Raw genomic sequence first — 23,821 nt, forward strand, 5'->3', positions numbered from 1 at the left:
ACAGGACAGTACTTAAGTGACTTAAGAAATTGTCTTGAATTAAAACTGTCCCATCACAGCATTATTATATTATTATGGCAATAATAATTATTCTCTATCTCTCTCTATCTCTTTCTCTGTCTGTCTGTCTTTCTCTTTCTGAAAATAAAGTAATTTATTCTTCTACAAATCCTGACATTCTACTTCTGTTTTTTTACAAATGTTCAAAGGTCACTGTCGCTGACTCAAAAATGACATATACCTGTGCTTTCTGCACCAGAAGACATAGTCCTACAGTCCACAGTTTGATGCTTTTCTCTTTCTGCCAATATAGCTAAAAATGAAATCCCTGTGTTGTTGTAGTTCAGGGGTCCACAAACTTTTTAAATAGGGGGCCAGTTCACTTTCCCTCAGACTGTTGGAGGGCCGGAATATAGTAAAAATAAAAACTTTGTTTTGTGGGCCTTTAAATAAAGAAACTTCATAGCCCTGGGTGAGGGGGACAAAAGTCCTCAGCTGCTGCATCTGGCCCATGGGCTATAGTTTGAGGACCCTCTGAAACTACAATGTAGTTTCATTGTAAGGCCAGTTTTTCTGTCATTTATATCAGGTGAGTTTTTTCCCTGAAAGAAAACAAACTGTCCTTAGCGCTGGACTGGCTCAGAAAACTAAGGCTAAAATGCATTTACCTTGAAGGGAGCTTCCTGATGGCCTGTGGCCAGATTGACATGGCTTCTTGGTCATGAAAGGACATAAAAATTCCCCCATTCAGAATCAGAGTCCTTTTCACTTAATGGATATCTTAAGATGCCACACCCCTCCCTGAAAACCAGACACATTTCTAAATTTCACATAGAAGCAAAAGGGATTGAGTCTACCTTGGCTAAAAACTTTAGCAAACTTGTTGAATATCCTCTCTGCTATGGCTAAGTAAATCTTCTTTTGTTAACCATTGACCTATGTACAGTCTCATTTACAATATGGAACCTAAATTAGCAAGAGACTCTGGAATCAAATTTCCTCATCATATCACACTTTTTTAATTCATCCTTTTTTGCCTGTCTTTGCTTCTGTTTTTTTTTTTTTCTTTGCCATATTTAGATCGAAAACAGTGATCTCATGAGATATACATAAAATGTTATGATTATTAATCCATGAATAATTAGTGAAATAGTGTCTAAACTGAGATGATAGATGATGTGATATTTAAAAAGTGGACTTGTCTTAAGTTTGGATGCCTGTGATTTTCTGTACTGTTAGGTAGGGTCACTCTGAATGACTTACAGATTTTGACAATTGTAGAGTGTAATGTTCTTTGTTGGGTTTTCCTGGGGGTCTCTGGGGCAGCCTTCCTTTCAGTTCAGTAATCACCACAGAGTAGCCAGGGGTTAAAGTCCAAATCCTTTATTTTCTCTGAAGCTTTCTTAGAGGCCTTCTGGAGTCTTGGTCTCAATGGAAAAAATGAGGAGGAGAGCCTGCCACCAAGGTGGTGTGAGATGGGAGGAATGAATCTGAGTCCAAAGGCTTGTACTTCAGCCTTCAGTCTGATTGTCTTCTCTAGCTCTGTATGAATCTGAGTGAACCTGGCTGAGGCTCCTAGTTTATATACTCTACACTGAGTATAAATCAATTATCATATCATTAGGAAACTATTATTTGTTGTACGATTAAATCAATCATGCTAAACTAGATAACCATTGTCTCATCAGTTCCACTGAATTAATACCTTGTAAGAATCCTTGTTTCAAGTTCAGAGTTCTGGCCCATAACAGTAGAGGATCTTTTTTTTTTTTTTTTTTTTTTTTGGTATCTGTTAGTCCAATTCTTTCTTTTTTTGTGCACAAATCTATTTTATAGAATTTAAAAACATATGACTATATGTTTTTCTGTTTGAATGCTCTAAGCAATGGGGAATTCACTTCTTTCTCAGCAATCTATTCCAATAATTTTTGAGGAAACACTTCCTTATATGAAAGATGAATTTTCTATCTATAAACTTTTAGTTCTACTCATTTATGCTAAACACAATAAATCTTATCCCTTTTTTTTTACATGTGCCCTCTTGTATCAGAAACTTTTTCCTGGCCTAAATAGCACTTTAGGGACCACTTAACTTTTTTTTTAATAATAGTTTTTTTATTTTTCAAAATACATGCAAAAATAACTTTTGACATCTACCCTTGCAAAATCTTGTGTCCCAATTTTTTCTTCCTCCCTCTCAAACTCTCCCCACCCCTAGGATAGATTAAACATCTACAATTGTTCTAAACATATTTCCACATTAATCATGCTGCACAAGAAAAATCAGATCAAGAGATGAGATGAGAATGAAAGAAAATGAGAAATGAAAAAGAAAGAAAAAAACAAGCAAACATCATCAACAACAAAGGTGAAAATACTAAGTTGTGATCTACATTCAGTCTCCATAGTTTTTTGTTTTTTTTTTTCCTGGATGCAAATAGCTCTTTCCATCATAAGTCTATTGGAATTGCCTTGAATCATCTCATTGTTGAAAAGAACCAAGTCCATCACAGTTATCACAAAATATTGTTGTTCTCTTGGTTCTGTTTACTTCACTCAGCATCGGTTCATGTTAAGTCTTTCCAGGATTTTCTGAAATTAGCCTGCTGATCACTTCTTATAGGACAATTATATTACATAACATTCATATACCACAATTTATTCAGCCATTCTCCAACTGATGGGCATACACTCAGTTTCTAGTTCTTTGCCACTGCAAAAAGGGCTGCTACAAATATTTTTGCACATGTGGCTTCTTTTCCCTTTTTTGTGATCTCTTTAGGATATAAACCCAGGAGAGACACTGCTGAATCAAAGAGTATGCCAATTTTATAGCCCTTTGGGCAGAGTTCCAAATTGCTCTCCAGACTAGTTAGATCAGTTTACAACTCTACCAATAATGTATTAGTGTCCCAGTTCTCCCACAATCCCTCCAACATTTATCATTATATTTTCCTGTCATCTTAGTCAATCTGACAGGTGTGAAAGACCACTTTACTTCTAATACAGAATTTGTCAGCCATTGGTACTTCCCAAAAGTTATACTTCTAATTCTTCTTAAAAGTGCTCAACCTCATAGGGCTCAAAGCCTTTTTTTTTTTTTTTTTTTTTTTTTTTTTTACAAAGTAATGAATACTGAAAAAAAAATACTCATCTAACCACACAAAGAGTTATCACCTTATTTCATGCACAATGGGTAACCCTCCTCCCAAAGACAGGTAAAATCTCCATGACTTATAGTAGTGGGCTGTGTGTAAGGCTTCAGCAAATGAGGAGGCTGGAATTTTCTCCACCCTGGTCCTCTTCATTCTTAGGTTACAATAGATGCTTTTTGCAGGGCTCATCCTGCTCTCCATGGTTCTGGATCCTTCATGTCATCCCCCTACTCAATTAACTCCAGTGATTTCCTATCACCTTTAGAATCAAATACAAAATACTTTGACATCCAAGCCTCTTCTACCTTTCTAGTTTTCTTACTCCTATTATCCAACACATACTCCCTGATTTCTCGATATTGACCTCCTTTTTGTTTCACAAACAAGATATTCCACTCAGTTATGGATATTTTCTCTGGCTAGTCTCGATGTCCGAAATGTTCTTCCTCCTCTTCTTTACCTCCTGGCTTCCCTGTTTTTTTTTTTTTTTTTTTTTTTTTTTTTTTTTGCCCTCTTACTACAAAGGCCTCTTGTCAATTTGGAAGACATTCTTCTTTCACTATTAGAATCAATCTGTTTTTTTCTCCAGTTTATGGTGAGTTCATGCTTTTTCTCATTTCTCTATAGTGCCTAGTGGTAAAAGCACCTCCCACCACAACTGGACATTTAGTGGAACATTCTCACTCTCTCCTTACTTGGGCCAGGTAATTCAAATTATGCTAGACCCCTGCTGGAAAGTTCTTTAAAAGGGAGTTTAGATCCAGCTGTTTCCAGGCCAGTAGTCAGTGAGGGAGTATGTACATTTATAGTCACCTATTTGACAGAATCCTTCCCAATCATCTCTTCTTTACACTCAATGTCTCCCAATCTCCATGCTCCCACATTATAATCCATCCCTTCTTTGAATACAACACTTCATCTTCCTTCCTGACTTTGTCCTGGTGTTCTGTTCCCCTCATTTCCACCTAAGTTTCTTGGTTTCCCTCAAGTCTGAGTTCAAATCTTGCCTTTTGCAAAAGGCCTTTCTCAGTTCTTGGAGCATTCACTTCTCCGAATGCCTTCTGTCTCCTAGGTATCTATCTTCTATATATCTAGTTATAGTTAAAGCATATATCTAATTACTACCACCTTGTCTTTTCCATTAAAGGGCAGATTTCTTGAGGACAGGGACTTTTTTTCAAAGCCTTTCTTTTTATCTCAAGCACATATCTGGCTCAAAATCAATAATTAATACATGTTTGTTGTTGACTTTTGACTTCTTCCAAGACTCATGGAATAATTTTACTCTCTTTTATATATATTTGAGCTTGTTAATATCCTTCTTAAAAATATAATACTCTTACCTGAACACAGTATTTCCAGATATGATCTACCACAGAATATAGTGGAACTCTTACTTGCCTTGTTCTGGACATTGTATTTTTTATTAATATAGTCTAAGATCACATTAGCAGATTTACATTATTGACAAAATGAATTTGTTCAACACCAAGCTAAAAATGTCGACTCTTATTTTTCTTGGTGCGTGTCTCTAAAGGATAGCGAGGTACTTTTATTTTGATTAACAGTTCTAAATTAGTTTGGATCATAATATCCACAATGTAGGGGGGAAATGTTGGATTTCATGTCACATGACCCGGCTGCCTACTACCTGTCTTAAGTCAAGTTGGCAACAAGTCTTTATATTAAATGTAAACCATATGCTAGGCATTGTGCCATAAGGGGCTGGAATTCAGAGAAAGGCAAAAAGAAAAAAAAAAAAGTTCTGCCCTCAAGGAGCTTACAATCTAATAAACTTGACAACATGCCAAATAATTATGTACTCATATTGGAAGTAATCTCCGAGGGAAGTCACTAACATTAAGAGAATTGGGGAAAAAACTTCTTGGGGGAAAGTCAATTCCCTTTTTTAGAGCTGTAATTTCCTAACGTCTTTTCCAGCTCCAAATCTCATGAGCTTTTCTTCAGGGCCTTTATTACTCTCTTTTATATCAGGCATCATTAACATTTCTCGGAAGGTTTGTGTACCTGACTTGGAGTGGAGGGAAGGGATGGAAATGGAATTGAATTCAATTTTAGGAAATATCCATTTTCAGTGGACTATGTGGAGATAGAGACTTTCGGGAAGAATTAAAGTATAAAGGAGTTTATTTCCAAGGGTCACTCAAATCTGCTCCAACCATGGTTTTCTTCTCCCAGCTACAGGGTAGCACGCAAAGCTCCAATCTTGATGACAGACAGATGGTTGAACTCCGTGTTTCAGCCAGGAATCTCTAGCCTTCTCTTTTCTAGCAAAACTACAAATCCCGGCAGGCCAGGCAGGGTTCCGCGAGGCTCTTCTTCCTGATGAGTGGGAGGGGTAACACCCACTCCCGAGCGGACTCAGACGGCCGAACAGGCAACATATTCCCTCACCCTTTTCAGAGCAGAGAACTACTGAACCCAACAGGCCACGCCAGAGGGAATCTGTGGCCTCGGCGCCGCGTGGCATGCCGGGACACGTAGTCTTTTTGGGACGGGAGAAAGAGGGTTGGAGGGAGGAACCGGCTTTGGAATCTCAGCTACTGTCTGAAGTAGGGAGGTGAAGAAGGGAGCCGGCGCGCCTGCGCAGTTTTTCGGGTTCGGTCCGCCGCCGACGCCGCTCCTGCTCTGTGCCTGTGGGACTCTGGCGGGGAGGGGCGGGGGGACTCGGAGCGGAACGGATGCTCCCGTGCGTGCGGAGGGATCTAATAAAGTTTTCGGAGGAGGAGACAGCGAGGGGGATCCTTACGGAGGGGCGGGGCTGGGGCGAGAGGGGCCGGAGGCTAAAAGAAGAGAGCCCGCGGGACGCCGGTGAGAGGAGAGCCGCAGAGCCGAGCCGAAGCGCTGGGGATAGTCCCTCTCGCCCCCCTGTTGGAGAGCCGGCCCGGGACCCCTGGTAAGTTCCGAAGTGGGGGCAGGGGGCGACAGCCGGGCTGCCCTCCCCTTCCCCCCCTTACTGAGGCGAGGGGCGGGCCCTTCCCGGGACGCGCCGGGGCCCGGGGGAGTGGGGGGAAGGTCGCGGGCGGGGCCACCCCGGGCGGAGCCGCAGTCTCCCGGCTCGCTCCCGGCGCGCTCCCGGCCGGTCCCCCGGATCCTCCCTCCATCCCTCCATCCCATCTCCCTCCATCCCTCTCCGCACTCGGGGAAAAACTCCTTTTCTTCTAAAAACAAATCTCAAACTTTGCAGTGGAGGTCGTCTTTGAGGACTGTGGGAGGGGGCGCAGGCTGGGGTCCGTGAACTTGCGGCTGTGGCTCGGCCGCTGTGCTCCCCGGGCTCGATTTGGGGCGCCTAAGTTTCTAGGACCCCCCGCGGAGAGACCGAATGGGAGAGCCAGGTGAAGCCGCCTGCCCCGGCGGAAAGGTTGCAGCCGGTGCTGTCTAGGACTAGACGGGTGCGGGTCCGGCCCAGGGCCGGCAAGCTCCCGACCCACCGGCGGCCGCCCTTATTACTACTACGCTTATTATTCTGACATCACCTTCCTTAGCTGCCTTCTCCCAGACCGAAGCCCGGGCAGGGAAGCCAGGGAGGGAAAGTGATTTTTTTCAGGGTAGAACTGATACGGGCAGGAAAGTTGGCCAGTAATGGGTTTTGTTCTTCCATCAGGGAAATACTGCCAAGTATTGTATGCCTGGGGTATTTTCTACTTCATTGACAGAGTTCTCCAGGTGTGTTAATTTCTGCTGGAAGCTTGTGTTAAGCCTTTTTTCCCCTTTACTTCATTGACAGAGGATTCTCTTGGTGTGTGAATTCGCTGGAAGCTTTATGTTAAAGCCTTTTTTTCCTACTTCATTGACAGAGGGTTCTCCAGGTGTGTAAATTTCTGCTGGAAGCCTTAACCTACCCCCTCCCCTTTACTTCATTGACAGAAGGTCCTTTAGATATTATAAATTTGCTGGAAGCTTTATGTTAAGCTTAACATAAGTTATGTTTTTTAATAACATACATATAACAATATAACATAAGTTATGGGTTTTTTTTCCCCTACTTCATTGACAGAGGATTCTCCAGGTGTATACATTTCTGCTGGAAACTTGTGTTAAGCTTTCCCCAACCCCAACCTATTTCATTGATAGAGGGTTCTTTAGATGTGTGAATTTGCTGGAAACTTTATGTTAAGCTTCCCCCCCCCCCCCCCCCATTTCATTGACAGAGGGTTCTCCAGGTGTATACATTTCTGCTGGAAACTTGTGTTAAGCCTTCCCCAACCCCAACCTATTTCATTGATAGAGAGTTCTTTAGGTGTATGAATTTGCTGGAAGCTATATTAAGCTTTTTTTTTTCCTTCATTGACAGGGTTACCTAGATATATGGAAGCTGTATTAAGTCCCTCCTCACTCCCGCTTTGTTATCTGAGGATTCCTAGATGTATGATTGCTGCTTGCCTGCTCCTTTGCCCCCTTTCATAGGTGTAGGACTTTTGCTGGAAGTTGTTAAGCTCCCCCCCTCCCCAACGTCATTAACAGAGGTGTATGATTGCTGATAGAAGCTGCTTCCCCTTCCCCTTTTCCCCTCATAGCCTTATGAATGCTGATTAGATATTGTGTTAAGTTCCCCCTCCCACTTCATTTACTGAGTTCCTAGGTGTATGAACAGTGATGGAAGCTGTTATGCTTCCCTCTTCCCTTCCTAGCACATTGACTGAGGATTCCCTAGGTGTAAGAATTCTACTTTAAGCTGTATTATGCTTTTTTACCCCCCTACTTCATTGACAGAATTCCTAGGTATATGAATTGTGTTGAAAGCTTAGGGTTTTTTTTTTCCCTTGTTTTTATTAGAGCATTTCAAATTCTAGGTATGTGAATTCTGCTAGAAGTTGTGTTAAGCTTCCAACTTCTCTTTATTGACAAGAGTTCTGAGGGGGTATGAATGCTGATCTGAAACTGCTTCTTATTTTCCCTCCCTACCTCATTGACAGAGGGTTCAATAGATATATGAATTCTACTTGAAGCTTAAATGAATTTTTTATCCTCTTACTTCATTCATATAAGATTGCCTAGCTATATGAATTCTACCAGAAACTGTGTTGTGGTGGAGCAGAATCTATCTTTGAGTGCATAGGTAAAAATGCAACTAATTAAAAAAAAAACAACATTTTTTTTTTTTAAATTTTAGGGCATCAAACTTATAGGTAATCTCTTATTTGAGGGCCATGCCATTTCCATTTTATAGATAATCCCAATTTAGTTCCTATCCATTTTACAGATGAAGAAATTGAGATCCAGAAAAGTTATGTGATTTGCCCAAGACCGGGCTCTCCTCAGGTGATAAAAATAGAATGACTCAAATTCAAGGCTTTTTTCCACCTAGCTGAGATGAGCAAGAATCATTTTCAGTGAGTTGTTTGTGGATTTTTAAAGCTATCTCTTGGTCAGCCTGGGCTAACCAAGACAGAAAAGGCATAAAGACAGTGAAAGTGACCTTATTCGTATTGTTATTATTTTTCTTTGTTGCAAGACCAAATATCCGTACCATGCATTATATATATGTAGGTAATATTAGTTGTTGATTGATTGAATAATGAGCAATTAATTTTTGAGCACATAGTGGAAAAAGAAGATTTAAGGAAGGAAAATTGTTAGCCTTTTTTGATCTTTTTTTCTCCCTTACTTATTTTTGCTCTCTTGGAAGTTTACTGTGCTTGTTTATACATCTCATGTTTCTTCCCTCTACATTTATCTTTATTCAGATTAACAAGGTGTCTTTCTGTAGTAGTTTAATAGAATAAGCTTTATGAATGGGGATTTTTTTTTTTTTTGGTCATAAAAGCTTTTATAGGTATCCAGTATTTGGAATGTGTGACATTGTGTCATTTGTACAATTGTCTCAAACCTTAAAACTAGTCAGTCAGACGCTTTTTGTTTGATTCAGTAGAAAGAGTGGTAGGTTTGAGGTCAGAAAACCTAACCTGGACTTAATCTTACTTGTGACACTTAAAAAACCTAGATGTAATGTTTGTCTAATCATTCAGCCTAATGATCTTCAGTTATCATTTCTATAAATGTGAGGGAAGTGTTGACTACTTGACTTCCCCAAGATCCTTTCTTGCTTTACATTTAGATACACATCCTTGCATATTTTTTCTGTTGTACATATTTTTCTTCACAAACTTTAAATAAATAAACATGACATGATTGGATAAAAATAAATTAATTTGCAAAATGTTATCTTTTCATTTTTAATACCATCCTAAATTAAGTGTCTTTGCAAAAGGACATTTTAAAGAATATTGAACTTTAAATATTTTTTTCCATTTTTGATCAAAGCTCATGCATTGATAGTAAGAATGAATTGCATTCAACAGAGATGGTTTCTCCAAATATAGTTAGAACTCTTCTTTACTTCCTAATTTGCTTAATTATTTCTAGTGTAGTACAGTTGTGGAATACTGTTAATTAGCTAGCGTTTATTAAACACCTAAGTACCATATGCCAAGCACTGTGTTATATGCTGGGAATACAAGTACAGAGAATGAAACTAATAAATTTCAATTTTAAAATATGGCAAAATTTTGCATTATAAATGTTTATTTACTTCATTTATAATTCTGTATCTCTCTCCTCCCTTTCTTCTCCTCACCTCCCCCTAATATTTCTATTAGCCAGTTATATGGTAGGCTGTATATGTCCCACCAAGTTGTGTTTTAATATATTGAAATGAATGTGTATACACATACACATAAAATACATTTTGCAAAATTAAGCTATTGGAAATTCCAAATTATTTAAACTTATATTAATTTTGCTCACTTCTGTTAATTAGTATTTTCATTGCTACTTTAGGAAAAAAGTAATAGATTAGTCCATTTTCAGTGCCATTGGGATATGAACATTGGAGAGGGTATGTAAAATTAAAGCAGGTTAGTTGTATATGAGCTGGCTTTTTTTCCTGTATGCAATAGTTTATCAACCAGAATAAGAAAGACAGTAAAACAGGATAGCAATACAATTGTTAGGAAACTCCCATGAGCTCATAATCCGGAAGGACTTTTTTAGAAGTGCTTAAGGATGTTATAGTTTTTTGTAAAGATAACTATGCATCAAGTTCTACTTTTGAACATTGTAAATTGTAAATCAGTCATAGACCACTGAAAATTCTTAGGGAAAAAACCTAAAACATTAAAAAATGCTATTAACAATCATAAATATTCTCCAGTTTAAGAGCAGCTCTTTCTCTGTCTCTTTAAAAGTACTATATAATATAATTGACAAGTAGTCACATACTGAGAATTGCACAGTTGTTTTGACGTTGTGATACTTTGTGATACTGAATGGCGTTACAAATTATGATAATGTATTTGGTTTAATTATTAGCTTAATGTGAAAGATTTTGACATTGAAATGCATTGTTTGGAATGAAATAAATCCCTATACTTGTTGTTGTCTCAACTCTCATTTGAAAATGGGGAAGAAAAGTAGTGTTTAGAATATAGCAATTATTCAAATGTTAGTCACTGTGGTACCCTATTGTGTAGTACCAACTGCCGCATTTGGGATTTTCAATCTTAATGCAATTTTTCCAAGGAAATAAATTCATACATTCGAAGATGTAATTGTTGGTAAGCCTAATATTAAATTATATTTTGGATTTTCCCTGGTTATTTTTACTGAGCTCTACTTCCTACCTAAAATAAGTAATTGTTCCATCTTATTTGTATTTAGATGTATATGTTATGTTTTTTCTTTCTTCTAGTTGTAATTACATAATCTTTAAAAGTACATGAAATTGAATATGAAATTAGTGTTTAGGATTGTGGAAATTGTTTTTCAGGGAGTTAGTAGACTTAGAAGCTTGACATGTATGTGCTACTAAATTATTTTTAGAAACATAAAAATATGAATGGGATATTTTCTTTGAAAAATAAGGCCTTCCGGTTGGGGTTAGTTAGAACCAACAGGAATCTCTTACTCTAATGAGAGGAAGGAAACTTTTTTTTAAAACTGCCTTAACCTAAAGTATTCTTTCCTCTCTTAAAGTTGCTGTGTGATATAGAATGTATGGGCGTTTAACTTCTGAAGGAAATATATAAGTATATTATTCTTTTGCAAACAGGCACTTTAGGAAATCTTTTGTTTAGTTCAAGGTTGCTTTGATTTAAAAAGCTTCTTTACCAAATATAAGGTCTGCTTTTAATCTTTAAAAAAAAATTGATGACTCCCCATATGATAGTTATATTATTAGTCTGTTTTGAGAAAATACATATTACTTTAAAAAAAAAAAGCTATTGTAAATTCATTGACTCTTTTAAAGTAAAATTAATATTTAATTCATCACAACAGTACATTTGCTTGCTTAAAAGTAATCAATATTTTGTATCTGTGGAAATTCAGTCCAGAAGGAATATTTGCTTAATTGTTATAATTTATTTATATATTTATGTATATGTATATATATTTATAGTTATTTAGTGAGCTGTCTCATGCAATAATTCTGCACCTCACAATCTTTGATCCACAAATTGGGAGATAGTATAAGCTTTCTTTGGATTGGAATTTTTGTTGAATGTGAATCAAACAGTTTTGGTAAATTGGAATAGTTTTAAGTAAATGTAAAGTTACCATTTAAAATACTTCAAAACCTTGAATGTATTGGTTATTTTTAATAGTTGAACTTTCTTGATAGCAGAGCAGAAAACCTTTTAACTTTAATTGTTAGGGATGGACATCTTCAAATGTTATACTTTTTGTTCCCCTTTTAAATCTATTGACTTTTTCTTTTGATGTTTCAAGGCCATTATAATGGATCACAATTAGACTCCACTATGTGCTTAATGCTTATTAGGGTCTAAGAGAACCTTTTGCTTCTAGTCTTAATGGCCCTAGAATACTGTCATTTTGGGAGTTACATTTTTAGAGTAGTCTCCTTTTCTCTTCCAATTCTCTCGATTCCTCATAAATAGTATGTATATTTCTCTTTCTGGCTACTTTTTAATCTGTGGTAGATGGAGAAACTGAAAACCAATAACAATAACTTACATTTATATTATGCTTTGTGGTTTGCAAAAGAGCTTCCTCACAACAATCCTGTGAATCGGAATAGTAGATTTAAGCCTATTTTCATTTCCATTTTACAAGAAACCAGAGCTCAGGGAGTTTGTGTGTCTTGCATATGGTCACACACAACTAGTGTCTCTCAGTTGTGGGATTTAGGACTCTCTGATTGCCTTGTCTACTACATACTGACTGCCAAGCGCTAGTTGTTTTCAAAGCTACAAATAACTAACTCTCCGAGGTGTCATCTAAGAGTTAAAACACATGGACTTAAATGTAAGGGTTTTGTGACATTCATTTTTTTTGCTGCTTAGAATCCTTTTTTGATTATTTCCTGTCTCTGAACTGTATTCTGTATAGATGAGGTTCTCACTTAAAAGCTTTGGATGGGCAAACTATTTCTGTCAGTCTTCATCTGTTTTTTTCATTTTTTTTTTTTGTTTTTTGTTTTCAGATTTCATTATTTAGTTAAATCAAATTTGGATGAAAGAACTCCAGATAATACTTGTTTGGTATTTAGAATCATGGGATCTCATAGATGTTGAGATGGAAGAGGATCTTGGAGATTATTTTAGCCAACCCTATTATAATACTTGTTTGGTAACTTGAATGGCATTTAGAATCATGGGATCTCATAGATGTTGAGATGGGAGAGGATCTTGGAGATTATTTTAGCCAACCCTATTGTTTTAAAGTCTAAGAAAACTGAGTCCCAAAGTGCTTAAGATTTTCCTTGCTCAAGGTCACAGGCCTTTTGAAAACCAAGATTTGAATCTACGTCCTGTAATTTAGGTCTTAATGGTCTTTTATTAGCTTATGATTACTTCTCAATAAGAGCTTAAAAAAAAGCAAAATAGTGATTAAACTTCTTGACTGAGTAGATTTTTAACTGAATAGATTTATTTAAGTCTGCTTCTTCAGAAAAGGGATCTCTTCTTAGCTAGTTTAGGTTTTGCTTCCTCTGGTAAGATTTTGTTTATTAAGGACTGACTGTCCATGATCTGGTTGGATGGCCGGATGGCCCAAGAGCTAAGTGACAGTGAGTGGCTTCCAAACCTTACAGCCATGCTTGTGTGTACTATTTAATACCCAGTGACTTACTTTGATATGTGAAACTTTGGGCAACACTGTATTTTAATTTAGAGTTGAAGTGTTTGTATGTAGACTTCTCTTTTATAAATACATGTTTATATATACCTCATTTGTTATTGATTACATTATTCAATTATTATTCAAATTATTCAGCTAGGTACAATGGTTAGAGCCCTGATTTTAGAGACAAGTCAAGAAGACCTAGTTCAGATGTGGCTTTAGATACTGACTAGCCATGTGACCCTGGGCATGTCACTTAATCCTATTTGCTTCAGCTCATCTGAAAATGAGCTAAAGAAGGAAATGGTAAACTTCTTCAATATGTTTGGCAAGAAAATCCCAAATGGGCTCACTAAAGAATCAGATGTGACCAAACAGTAACTGATTATTCAGAGCAAAGTGGCAAAGATTGGATAAAGAACCAGCTCTTTATATAATTAAAATGTATAAAACAGTTTTTTTTTTCCTTTTTATAATGTAATTTATTATTTGCCTTGTGACTTCACCATATAAGGTTCCAGTGCTTTTGCACTCTGGGAGCCATTCATTCCTGGTTTTTTCCTCCTATATTTTAAATGGATGTTACTATTTAAGAGTTCACTGTGTTGCATACTCTGTTTGGGGATGCAGTTTGATATGAACTGTCTTCTAAAGGATTTTATAATTGGCCTTTTCAGTGGAAGAACAATTGTATTTTAAGCCACAATAGCTTCTGCAAAATTCGGCCGTCAGAATGTGTCTGCTTTATTGTTTTCTGTTAGAAACTCTTTACCCATAAATGTTCAAAGTTTTGAACTGAACTAACACTGAATCTAAAAACTTTCATTATTACCAACACATTCAATTCAGGGGACCCATTTAGAAAGTTTATTGGTAAATGGAATAAATCTAAAGGAGAGTAACTAGTTTGATGAGGGGACTCAAACCCATGTTAAAGTGTATTACTGATTAAAAGAATTTGTCCTTGTTTAGCCAAGTTGAAAGATTGTCATATAGAAAAAGGCTGATTTGTGGTTTTTTGGGTCTTCATGGCTAGAATTAAGAAAAATGGATAGAAGTCATTTAGAAAGGCATATTTTCCCTTTATCTTGTAAGGAAAAAGTTGAATACTTTACAAAAATGGAATGGGGCTGCCTTGATGCATTATTTTCCCCCACTTTTAGAAAATATTTTTACATAGACTGGGATTAGATGCCATTTTTGAAGTTTCTTTCAGCTCTTTGATTCAGCATTTTCTGTGTTTATTATAAATAGAAATAAGTCTAATGATATAGGTACATTTCCATTTCAAGTCCCCAGACATGATTTATGAATCCACGATGTCCAGAGCATAGTTCTGATTGTCAAAATGGAAGAATGGGTTTACAAATTTCCTTTTCTTTTCCCATGTATACTACTCCAGAGTGAAGAAGTAAATTGTCCTAGGCCATAGACCTGATATATTGGGCTGTGCTGTAGGCTGTGTAACTCAAAAGTCATCTCCTTTTTTCCTTTCTGAGAAGGGTACAACAAGTTGGGGTTCTCCCTTTTCTCTGCTTTTCATTGCTCCCAGCTGATTCAGTTTCTTCAGAGCCTTTCTTTCACATTAACTTTCACATCTTATTTTCCTCTTTACATCCTTTACAGAAATTAAGATGGAAGGATCCTTAGAAGCTACTTAGAACAGTGTATACTTAGATAATAAACCTTTGAAGAATTGTCATCATTCAACAGTTAATATCTAATAGTAGATATTAAATTATCTACTATATGTGAGGGACTGGGCTTAGGAGATGGGGAATACAAAGACAAAACAAAATAATCCCTGCCTTTAAAGCAATTTATATGGATGTGCCAATTGCCCAGGTAGAATATAAAGAGGGACAAAGTCCATACAAAGTAAATATCAAGATAATTTAAGGCAAGAGACTGTCTGGAAAGGTGTCTTTTGGAACTTAGAAATCAAATTGAGCCTTAAAGGCTTAACTTCCAATCATGGGGAGCAGTTTATGCAAAGCATGAATGTAAGAGATGAAAAGTGCCCAGAGTAAGGAGAAGTAGCATGTACTAAGTCCAGAAAGGCATTTGATCCCAGGAGCAGTGGGCCAAATATGGAACTACTTTTTTCTTTTTAATAGGTTTTTATTTTTCTAAATACATGCAAAGATAATATATTTGCCTTTGCAAAATATTGTGTTCCAAATTTTTTTTCTACTCTCCTTCCCATCCTCTCTCATAGACAGCAAGCAATCCAATATAAGTTAAACATGTGCAATTGTTCTGAACATATTTCCATATTTGTCATGTTGCACAAGAAAAATCAGATCAAAAGGGGAAAAAAAAGAAAAAATCCAACAAGCAAACAACAAAAAGGTGAAAATACTGTGCTGTGATCCATGTTCAGTTTCCATAGTTTGTTCTCTGGATGAGGATGGCTCTTTCCATGACAGGTCTGTTGGAATTGCCTTGAATGATCTCAACAGTAAGAGCCACGTCCATCAGAATTGATCATCGTGTAATGTTCTTGTTGCCTTGTATAATGATCTCCTGGTTCTGTTCGTTTAACTTGGCATCAGTTCATGTAAACTCTCCAGACCTTTCAGAAATCATCTTGCTGATCATTTCTTATAGAACAATAATATTCCATTACATTCACATACCTTAACTTATTTAGCCATTCCCCAACTGATGGGCATCCACTCAGTTTCCAGTTTCTTGTCACTACAAAATGAGCTGTTAAAAAGATTTTTTGCCCATGTGGGTCCTTTTCCCTCTTTTATGATCTCTTTGGGATATAGGTCCATAGAGACACAAGCATGGAACTTCTTGAGCAGGAAAAAGTTGTCATGGCTTCATTTCAGGAATATCACTTTGGTAGCTGTGTGAAGAGGGGAGAAATAATGTCTATCAGAGATGATATAGACTTAAATAAAATGGGGCAGGAGACAGGAGTGGCGAAGAGATGTGGAGGTAGGATAGCCAGAAGTTGGCAGTGCATGGCAAGTGGTTTGAAATTCATTCCAGGTTGTAAATTTGAGTGATTATGAACTGTTGCCCTTGACAGAAATAGGGGAGTTAGGGAGTGAAAGAAAATCTGTTCTGTTTTGGAAATATTGTGTTTGCTTTAAGGGGAAAACTCACTAACCTTCTGAAGCCAATCCCTTTCCATTTTTTGGTGATTGTAATTGTGACTTTCATTCGGGGTATTCAGTTATCAAAATTAGAGAGGCTTGTTATGATCACTTACTAGGTTCTCTTTGAGGTCTATGTCTTCTTCCATCTCTCTATTCCTTAGCTGAATACAGAATGGGTATTCCCTAAATTTACTCGATGATCTAGCATGGTGTAGCAAAAGAACATGTGTGAAAGAGCATGTAATCCAGTTTGGGTGAAATGGAAAGTGGTAGGAGTAGTGCTCTCTGATTCACTTTTCCGGGGATCTCTGGAGCAGCCTTCTTTTCAGTCAGTAATTACCACAAGAACAGCTAGGTGTTAAAGTCCAAATCCTTTATTATCTCTTTCAAAGTCTTGTCTCTTTTCCTGGGGTCTGGTTAGCTTTCTTATAGTCCAGATTCTTTATTATCTCCTTACTGGGGCTGGACAGCTTTCTGGAGAGCCTTTCAGACCGGCCTTAGTCTCAGTGGGGAAGTGCAGGAGGAGAGCTTGCCACCAGTGGCCTGACTGAGGATTAAATGAATGTCTGTCCTTGGTTTTGAGAGCTTGAGCTCCTGCCTGTCTTCTCTGCCCTTTGAAAGCTTCTCTTCTTCTTCTTCTTTTTTTTTTTTTTTATTAAATTGTTGCTTTTTATTTACAAGTTATATGCATGGGTAATTTTACAGCATTGACAATTGCCAAACCTTTTGTTCCAATTTTTCTCTTCCTTCCCCCCACCCTCTCCCCCAGATGGCAAGTTGACCAATATATGTTAAACATGTTAAAGTATAAATTAAATACAATATTAGTATACATGTCCAAACAGTTATTTTGCTGTACAAAAAGAATTGGATTTTGAAATAGTGTACAATTAGCCTGTGAAGGAAATCAAAAATGCATGTGGACAAAATTAGAGGGATTGGGCATTCTATGTAGTGGTTCATAGTCATTTCCCAGAGTTCTTTCACTGGGTGTAGCTGGTTCAGTTCATTACTACTCTATTGGAATTGATTTGGTTCATCTCATTGTTGAAGATGGCCACATCCATCAGAATTGATCATCATATAGTATTGTTGTTGAAGTATATAATGATCTCCTGGCCCTGCTCATTTCACTCAGCGTCAGTTCATGTAAGTCTATCCAGGCCGTTCTGAAATCATCCTGTTGGTCATTTCTTACAGAACAATAATATTCCATAATTGAAAGCTTCTCTTCTGTGGCTCTCAGTCCTTGCTTATATGCTCCACACTGAGTATAAATCAATCATTATATCACTAGGAAACCATTATTTGTTGTAAGATTAAATCAATCATACTGAACCATGCTAAACTAGATAACTATTGTCTTATCAGTTCCATTGACTTAGCCCTTGTTTCAAGTTCATCATTTTAGCCTATAACAGTAGGGGAGAAAGTATGTCTTAAAAGATTAAGCCAGATTGTGAAGGTCTTTCATTGTTAACTTGGAGATTTGTATTTTATCCTAAAGGCAGTAAGATGCCAGTGAAGATGAGTTTAGTTTTAGATATATTGAGTTTGAAATGCCTATGGGGATAAGTTGGAGAGATGAGCAGATTTGAGAATCCTCTGCATAGAGATTATGTTTAAATTCATAGGAGCCATGAGAGACTGAGAAAAATGGAAAATGGCAAAACAAACCCCAAAATATTAAATTCCATAGGTTTATGGTGTGAACATTGCAAGGTATTGATAAGTGAATGTAAGGTGAGGGTGGAGATAGTATAGAAGACAGTAGTTTGGCTGTGAAAAGTAGAAGAGATGATTCATCTTTATTATAAAATCAAGACTCTAAATTACTCTTGATTGTTTTTCTTTGAAAAGAAAAATGTTGAATTTCATGAGATTTTTTTTCTTCCGATAAAAAAATGTTTATAATTATTTCCATAGAACACTTAAGCAAGTTGCTAGATTGGCCAACAAGTTTATTTATAGAAAAACAAGATGACTTTTTGACTTGGGAATGTAAGAGTTGATCTTGGAACTAAAACAATTTTAGTAACCAAATCAAATTTTTGATTTGAGTTAAATATTTAGACACCTGTAAGGCACTGTTGTGCTTGTTGTTTTGATGGATAGAAATATAAGATAAACTTTTTGCCCTCAATGAACTTATTGGGGAAGATATGATGAATACATAATTGTATTACAAGGAGGAATATAGAGGAAGTAGAGAGTAAAGATCCAAAGTGACATTCATAAGAGAGAGGTGGTTTGAGCTGGTCATTAAAGGATGAGTTTAATTTCTTGGGCAGAAATGGAAGTAAGGAGAATGGGACAACATTCCAAGTGGAGGGACTTGCAGAAGTAGGCCAGATTCTAGTCTGACATTGTTTTTTCGCCTGTAGAATGGTAGTGAATGATAAAGCCATTTGAACTATTTTAAGTAAACAATAAAAAGCTCTTTAGTTTTCATTGTACTAAGTGCTAAGACAAAATCTAAACGGTTTCTGTCTTTAAGGAACTTATATTCAAACAGAGGAGACAACATGTGTGACACACATATATACATATATGTACTCATACTCCAAACACATATCAGGTTACCTGGGAGGAGAGAAAGGCATTTCCTTTTTGAGAGGGAGGAATCAGGAATCTTCTAGATCATCTAGGCCTCATTTCTCACATGGGCCAGCAGACCCAGAGAACTAAAATGATTTGGGTAATTTACAGCTGGCACATGGCAGTCTCATCCCCAAGCATCCCAATTACAGTCTTTTGCTTTCCCTATTCTATCATATTATATCTTTTAATATGGGATTCTACAGGGATTGGCTTTACTGACTCTGTATTGTTTGGGTAAAAGGAAACTCAATTGCTTAGATATTTGGGGGGAGGGGAGATTACTTTGTGACATAAATGCCACTGATGAGGATTTGGACTTGATTCTATGTACATATCTGCTGTATTGTCTTGGACAGAAGAAAGACAACTGCCCTCAATTTGCTTTGTTACATCGCTTAAACAATTTCTTTCTCTCTTCAGGCTTCAGTTTCCTCCTTGGAGCTTGGTTGGACCAGGTCTCTATGGTTCCTTCTACCTCTAACATTTCTTAAGCCTAAAGTGGAAAGCTTTGTTTAGAAAGCTAAACAGGGTGTAGGGGAGAGCAGCAGCAGGAACACCCATCATTGCAGTAATCCAGATGGTGACTAGGCTGGTAGGCAGTTTTAGAGGCAGGAAGAATTGGAGAAGGATAAAGTGAAAATCATTAAGACTTTGTGATTTTATGTAGAGAAAAGAAAAAGAATGAGTAAATTACTTAGGAGGGCCAAAGATTTTGATTCCTTAGGATTGGAAATTGATAATGCCTTTGACAAAAAAACTATTGTTAGAGAGTAAAATTAATTTTAATGTGCTCCCATATTCTTGTGTTATGCAGAACATATAAAAGACATGTTTGTTTTGCTCGTGACCTTTATAATCACTAAACTGAATAATAGTAATTTTCTTATTTGTTTAATTGTTTGTAGGGAGGGGATTTAGGGTAATTTGCTTTTTTCTTTATCCTTTTTGGAATCTGCTTTCTCTTGCTTGATTTGAATGGACTTTAAAACTGAATAGAGGGACGTGAATCTTGACATTCTGTAGTAAAGTAGCTGTATTTTTGTAATACAAACTCTTTGGAGGTTGGGAACTTTTTATGAAAAAAAAAGGGACTAATTATTTTTTTACATTGCAGTAAAATTTTGATTGTTGAATGTAGATAGAGCTGGACCACCATAGTTGATGAAAAAATTGAAAAATGTTGAATTCTAGTTAAAGGTTATATGAGATAAGAATTGTGCTTAAGTTGAAAATCAAGGAAAACCTCATGTTTCAATGACAAGATTGTTGGATTTGGAGTTGGGAAACTGAGCACCAACGCTGTTTTAGCCTCTTGGTCTTTGTATGAAGTTTACATTAAAATTATCAAATGTTAGAATATAAGCTTCTTAAGACCAAGATCTTGCTTTTAATTTGTATTTCCAGGCCTATTAGTATCATGTCTGCCCATATAAATGTGTTTTCTCTCTTTCTGTGTCCATTAAACACAGAAAGTTTTAAAAACTGATAAACCTTTATTAACAACTCAATATAGTCAAGCAAAATGAATCCTCACAGTTATATCTTCCAACTATATCTTAGCATCTTGTTTCTGTCTTTTCTGTCAGTTGGTAGGTCCCCCTGGAGATGTGATTGGTCTTTGCATTTTTTTCAGATTTGTTTTTCTTTATAGTATTGTCCTTATAGAAATTGTTTTACTTATTTCACTCTGATAATTTATACTAAAGATTTTTATTGTGTGTGTGTGTCTGTCTGTCTTGCTTGACAGTTGTCATTCTAATTCATGGACATATTTCCCAATTGTTGGGCACCTCTCTGATTTAATTTTTTGCTTTTCTTTTATCCCTCTTTTTAATTTCTTCTTCAAGATCAAGAAGTTTATCATTATTCACTTTCTTACCCAGTTTGATGATAAATTGAGTGTGTCTGTGTTAAATCTTCCTTTGTCTGTATCAGTTAAGAATGAGCTTCATTTGATCACTACTTCCCAGGGCCTTCACATTTAAGAGACTAAGATGTCCCATCCCATTCTTCCATCTTTTTATAAGACTGCATTCTTTGTAACCTTCTTTCTCCTTCCTTTCTTAAAGTCCTCAGAATGAAGTTCACCCCCAGGAACCCATTTTTTTTTCCTTTAATTTTTTAAGGCATTTCACTTCCCTTTCTTTGAAGACATTCAGATTCTGTAGTGACACTTTTTCCTTCTTCTTCTATTCATATATAAGCACCAAACCATCATATAGCTCCTTCTAATTGCTCAAAAATAAATGTACCTTTTTAATTTTCTCTTGACTTGTCTGCTTCTGTGTTAGTATTTCTACCCTATGATGGTCTTTTTATCAGAAATGTTTGTAAGTCCTCTGTTTCATTAAAAGCTGAGTTCCCCCTCTTCCCCCATAGGATTATATTTAACTTTTCAGGGTAAATTATTGGTTATAAACTATCTCATTTGGAATACTGTATTTTCAAGAGGTTCTCTTACAGTAGAAGCTTCCAGATCCTATTATTCATTAGATTGTGAGCCCTCATTAGGGCAGGGATTATCTTCTGCCTTTCTTTCTATCCCCAGTCCTTTGCACCACTTCTGGCCCTTAGTAGGTGCTTAATAAATGCTTATTGACTGGTTGATCCTGACAGATTTCTTGATATTAGAACTGCTTCTTTTTAGAGGCTTTTGTATTATTATTATTATTATTTTTGACATGGCAGCTCAAGTGATTAGCAGTGTACTGTGAAGGTACTTACTAAATGCTTGTTGAGTAACTGAAATTTTTTGATTGAGACATTCCTGGTCAGTCAGTCAACAAATATTTGTTAAGTACCTACTTTGTAGGAAGCATGGGTTAAGCTCAAAAGGATACAAAGAAAGGCAAGAATCAGTCCCTATTCTCATGGAGCCCCTAGTAGAAGGGGATAGACAGCATGCAGACAGCTCGGATAGGCCAGATCAATGCGGGATAGACTGATGGTAAGTGAAAATCGCTGGCAGGAGGAGGTGTGCCCCGTGTGGGAAGCAGCAGAGGGCCAGTGCGCCTGGATTGCAGAGGATTGGCAGGAGACAGATAGGAAAACGTAGAGAGGGAGGAGGGGGCCATCTTGTAAAGAACTTTAGAGAAAGCAAGTTTTTATATTTGATCTTGAAACTAATAGGGAGCCACTGAAGTTGGGCTTCAGTGTACGGAATGATTAAGGAAGATCAGTTTGATAGCTGGATGGACTGGAGTATGGGGAGACTTGAGGGAGGAGGGGATCAGTGAAAAGGTTGTGCAGTAGTGTGGTGTGTAATGAACTGAGGCTGCGGCAGTCAGAAGAGAGAGGGGAGCTTACTATGCCAGAGAGCTTAAGAAAGTCGTCTCTGTAATACAGATTGGATATGACCAGTCAGAGGTTTGGGACTTTTTTTTCCTTTTGAGATTTTTTTTTTTTTTTAAGGGATGTGATCCTGGATTCTTTCATCACTTAGTTCTTAGAGATCAAGGCATTTTTTGTTTATAATTTCTTGAAATACAGTGTCTATTTAACAACAACAACAACAACAACATGGTTTTCAGAAAGTCCAGTGATTTACATATTCTCCTTCTTTGACCAGTTTTTCATGTCACAACTTTTGGACGGAGTAGTTGGCCCTATTTTGTCCTGGATCCCTTGGGCTCCTGCACTGACCTCTACCTCCTGAGATTGAATCTTTTGAGTTTCAGAGTTCTGAAAGATCTCTGTGGTATCTCAAGACAGAGGAGTTGGGATCTTGGGAACTCCTTTAAGTGCTGCTGCAGCCATGCTCCCTACTGTGGCTACTTTCCCTCTCAGAGCATCTGAGGTCCCCAACCTGGGATCGGCAGAGTCAGGGGCTTTGCTGCTTCTAGGCAGAGAGACCCCTACTCAGTCCACAGACCTCCTACCAGCTGTTGATCTCATTGGGAGGCTGAGCTTGTTTGCTTGGTCTGGTATACTCCTTTCTTATTGCTCACTTGTTTCTGTCAGATATGCTGTAGTTTGGGGATAGAAGTCACTATAGTTGCATATTTTAAAAAATGATTTAGTGATATATTTTTATTATTGTTTTATTTATTTTGCTATTTAAATTTTTAATTATTTTTTTATTTTGTAAATAATGATTTCATTATTTTGTCTGGTGCAGATTTCAGGTTTTAGCTGGAATAGATATGTAGGAGTTAAGTGGTCTGCTTAAGTTCATGAACACTATTTGGCCAGAAGTTGAGAATACAGACTATAATTTTTACTACCTGGATTTAAAAAACAAATGGGGAGATGGGGCCAAAATTTATTCTTAACTTATAGTTTTGTATTTATTCAAAATTCATGTGTTTAGCAAATATTTGTTGATCTACTGTTTTCAAGGCTTACATAAATGGCTATTTGTGACTTTTAATAAAAATAGGTTAGAGAAATAGCAAATACAGATTTTATGTACTTAATATTTGTATTATTTTTTCAGTTAGTGAAGAGGTAGACAGGCAAAATATTTTAGTAGGCATTGAATCATAGAACGTTAGAGTTGAAAAAGAATGTAGAGATTATTTACTTTTTATTTTTGAGGTCTAATTTGCAAGACCTAGTTAGTTTATTTTTCTTTTTTCTTTAAGAACTTAAAAAAAAATTCTAACTGAAACACCAAATAAAATTAACATTTTGATGGACATAGAGTCGAAAATAGAGGATTCTGCATGAAAGTATGATTCTCTTTTTTATTCAGTTTTTCTTTTAAGATAGTGAATAAGTTCAGAGTAACCATCAGAGATGTTATGGTTGAATGCGATTTCTTTTTGGCCTTTTCTTTTTTCCTTTGTATTTAAAAAAAGTACTTCAATGACCCTCCTGATAAGTTTATTTGAAAATTGATCATCTGATTTT

At 36.7% G+C, this 23,821-nt stretch overlaps 1 protein-coding gene across 3 annotated transcripts in view; it reads left to right on the forward strand.

Moving 5' to 3' along the window:
* The first annotated feature begins 5,844 nt into the window (after positions 1 to 5,844).
* Positions 5,845 to 23,821, forward strand: part of PLEKHA1 (pleckstrin homology domain containing A1) — a 77,680-nt gene continuing 59,703 nt past the window's right edge. Inside the window, exon 1 of one of the 3 annotated variants that reach the window (XM_051981591.1) lies at positions 5,845 to 6,072. The gene's annotated coding sequence lies outside the window, so the exon portion shown is untranslated. The remainder of the gene's footprint in view (positions 6,073 to 23,821) is intronic. The other 2 variants (XM_051981590.1, XM_051981589.1) reach the window with 2 other exon arrangements.

This window comes from Antechinus flavipes, chromosome 2 (assembly GCF_016432865.1).
Source record: "Antechinus flavipes isolate AdamAnt ecotype Samford, QLD, Australia chromosome 2, AdamAnt_v2, whole genome shotgun sequence".
Classification (NCBI taxonomy): domain Eukaryota; kingdom Metazoa; phylum Chordata; class Mammalia; order Dasyuromorphia; family Dasyuridae; genus Antechinus; species Antechinus flavipes.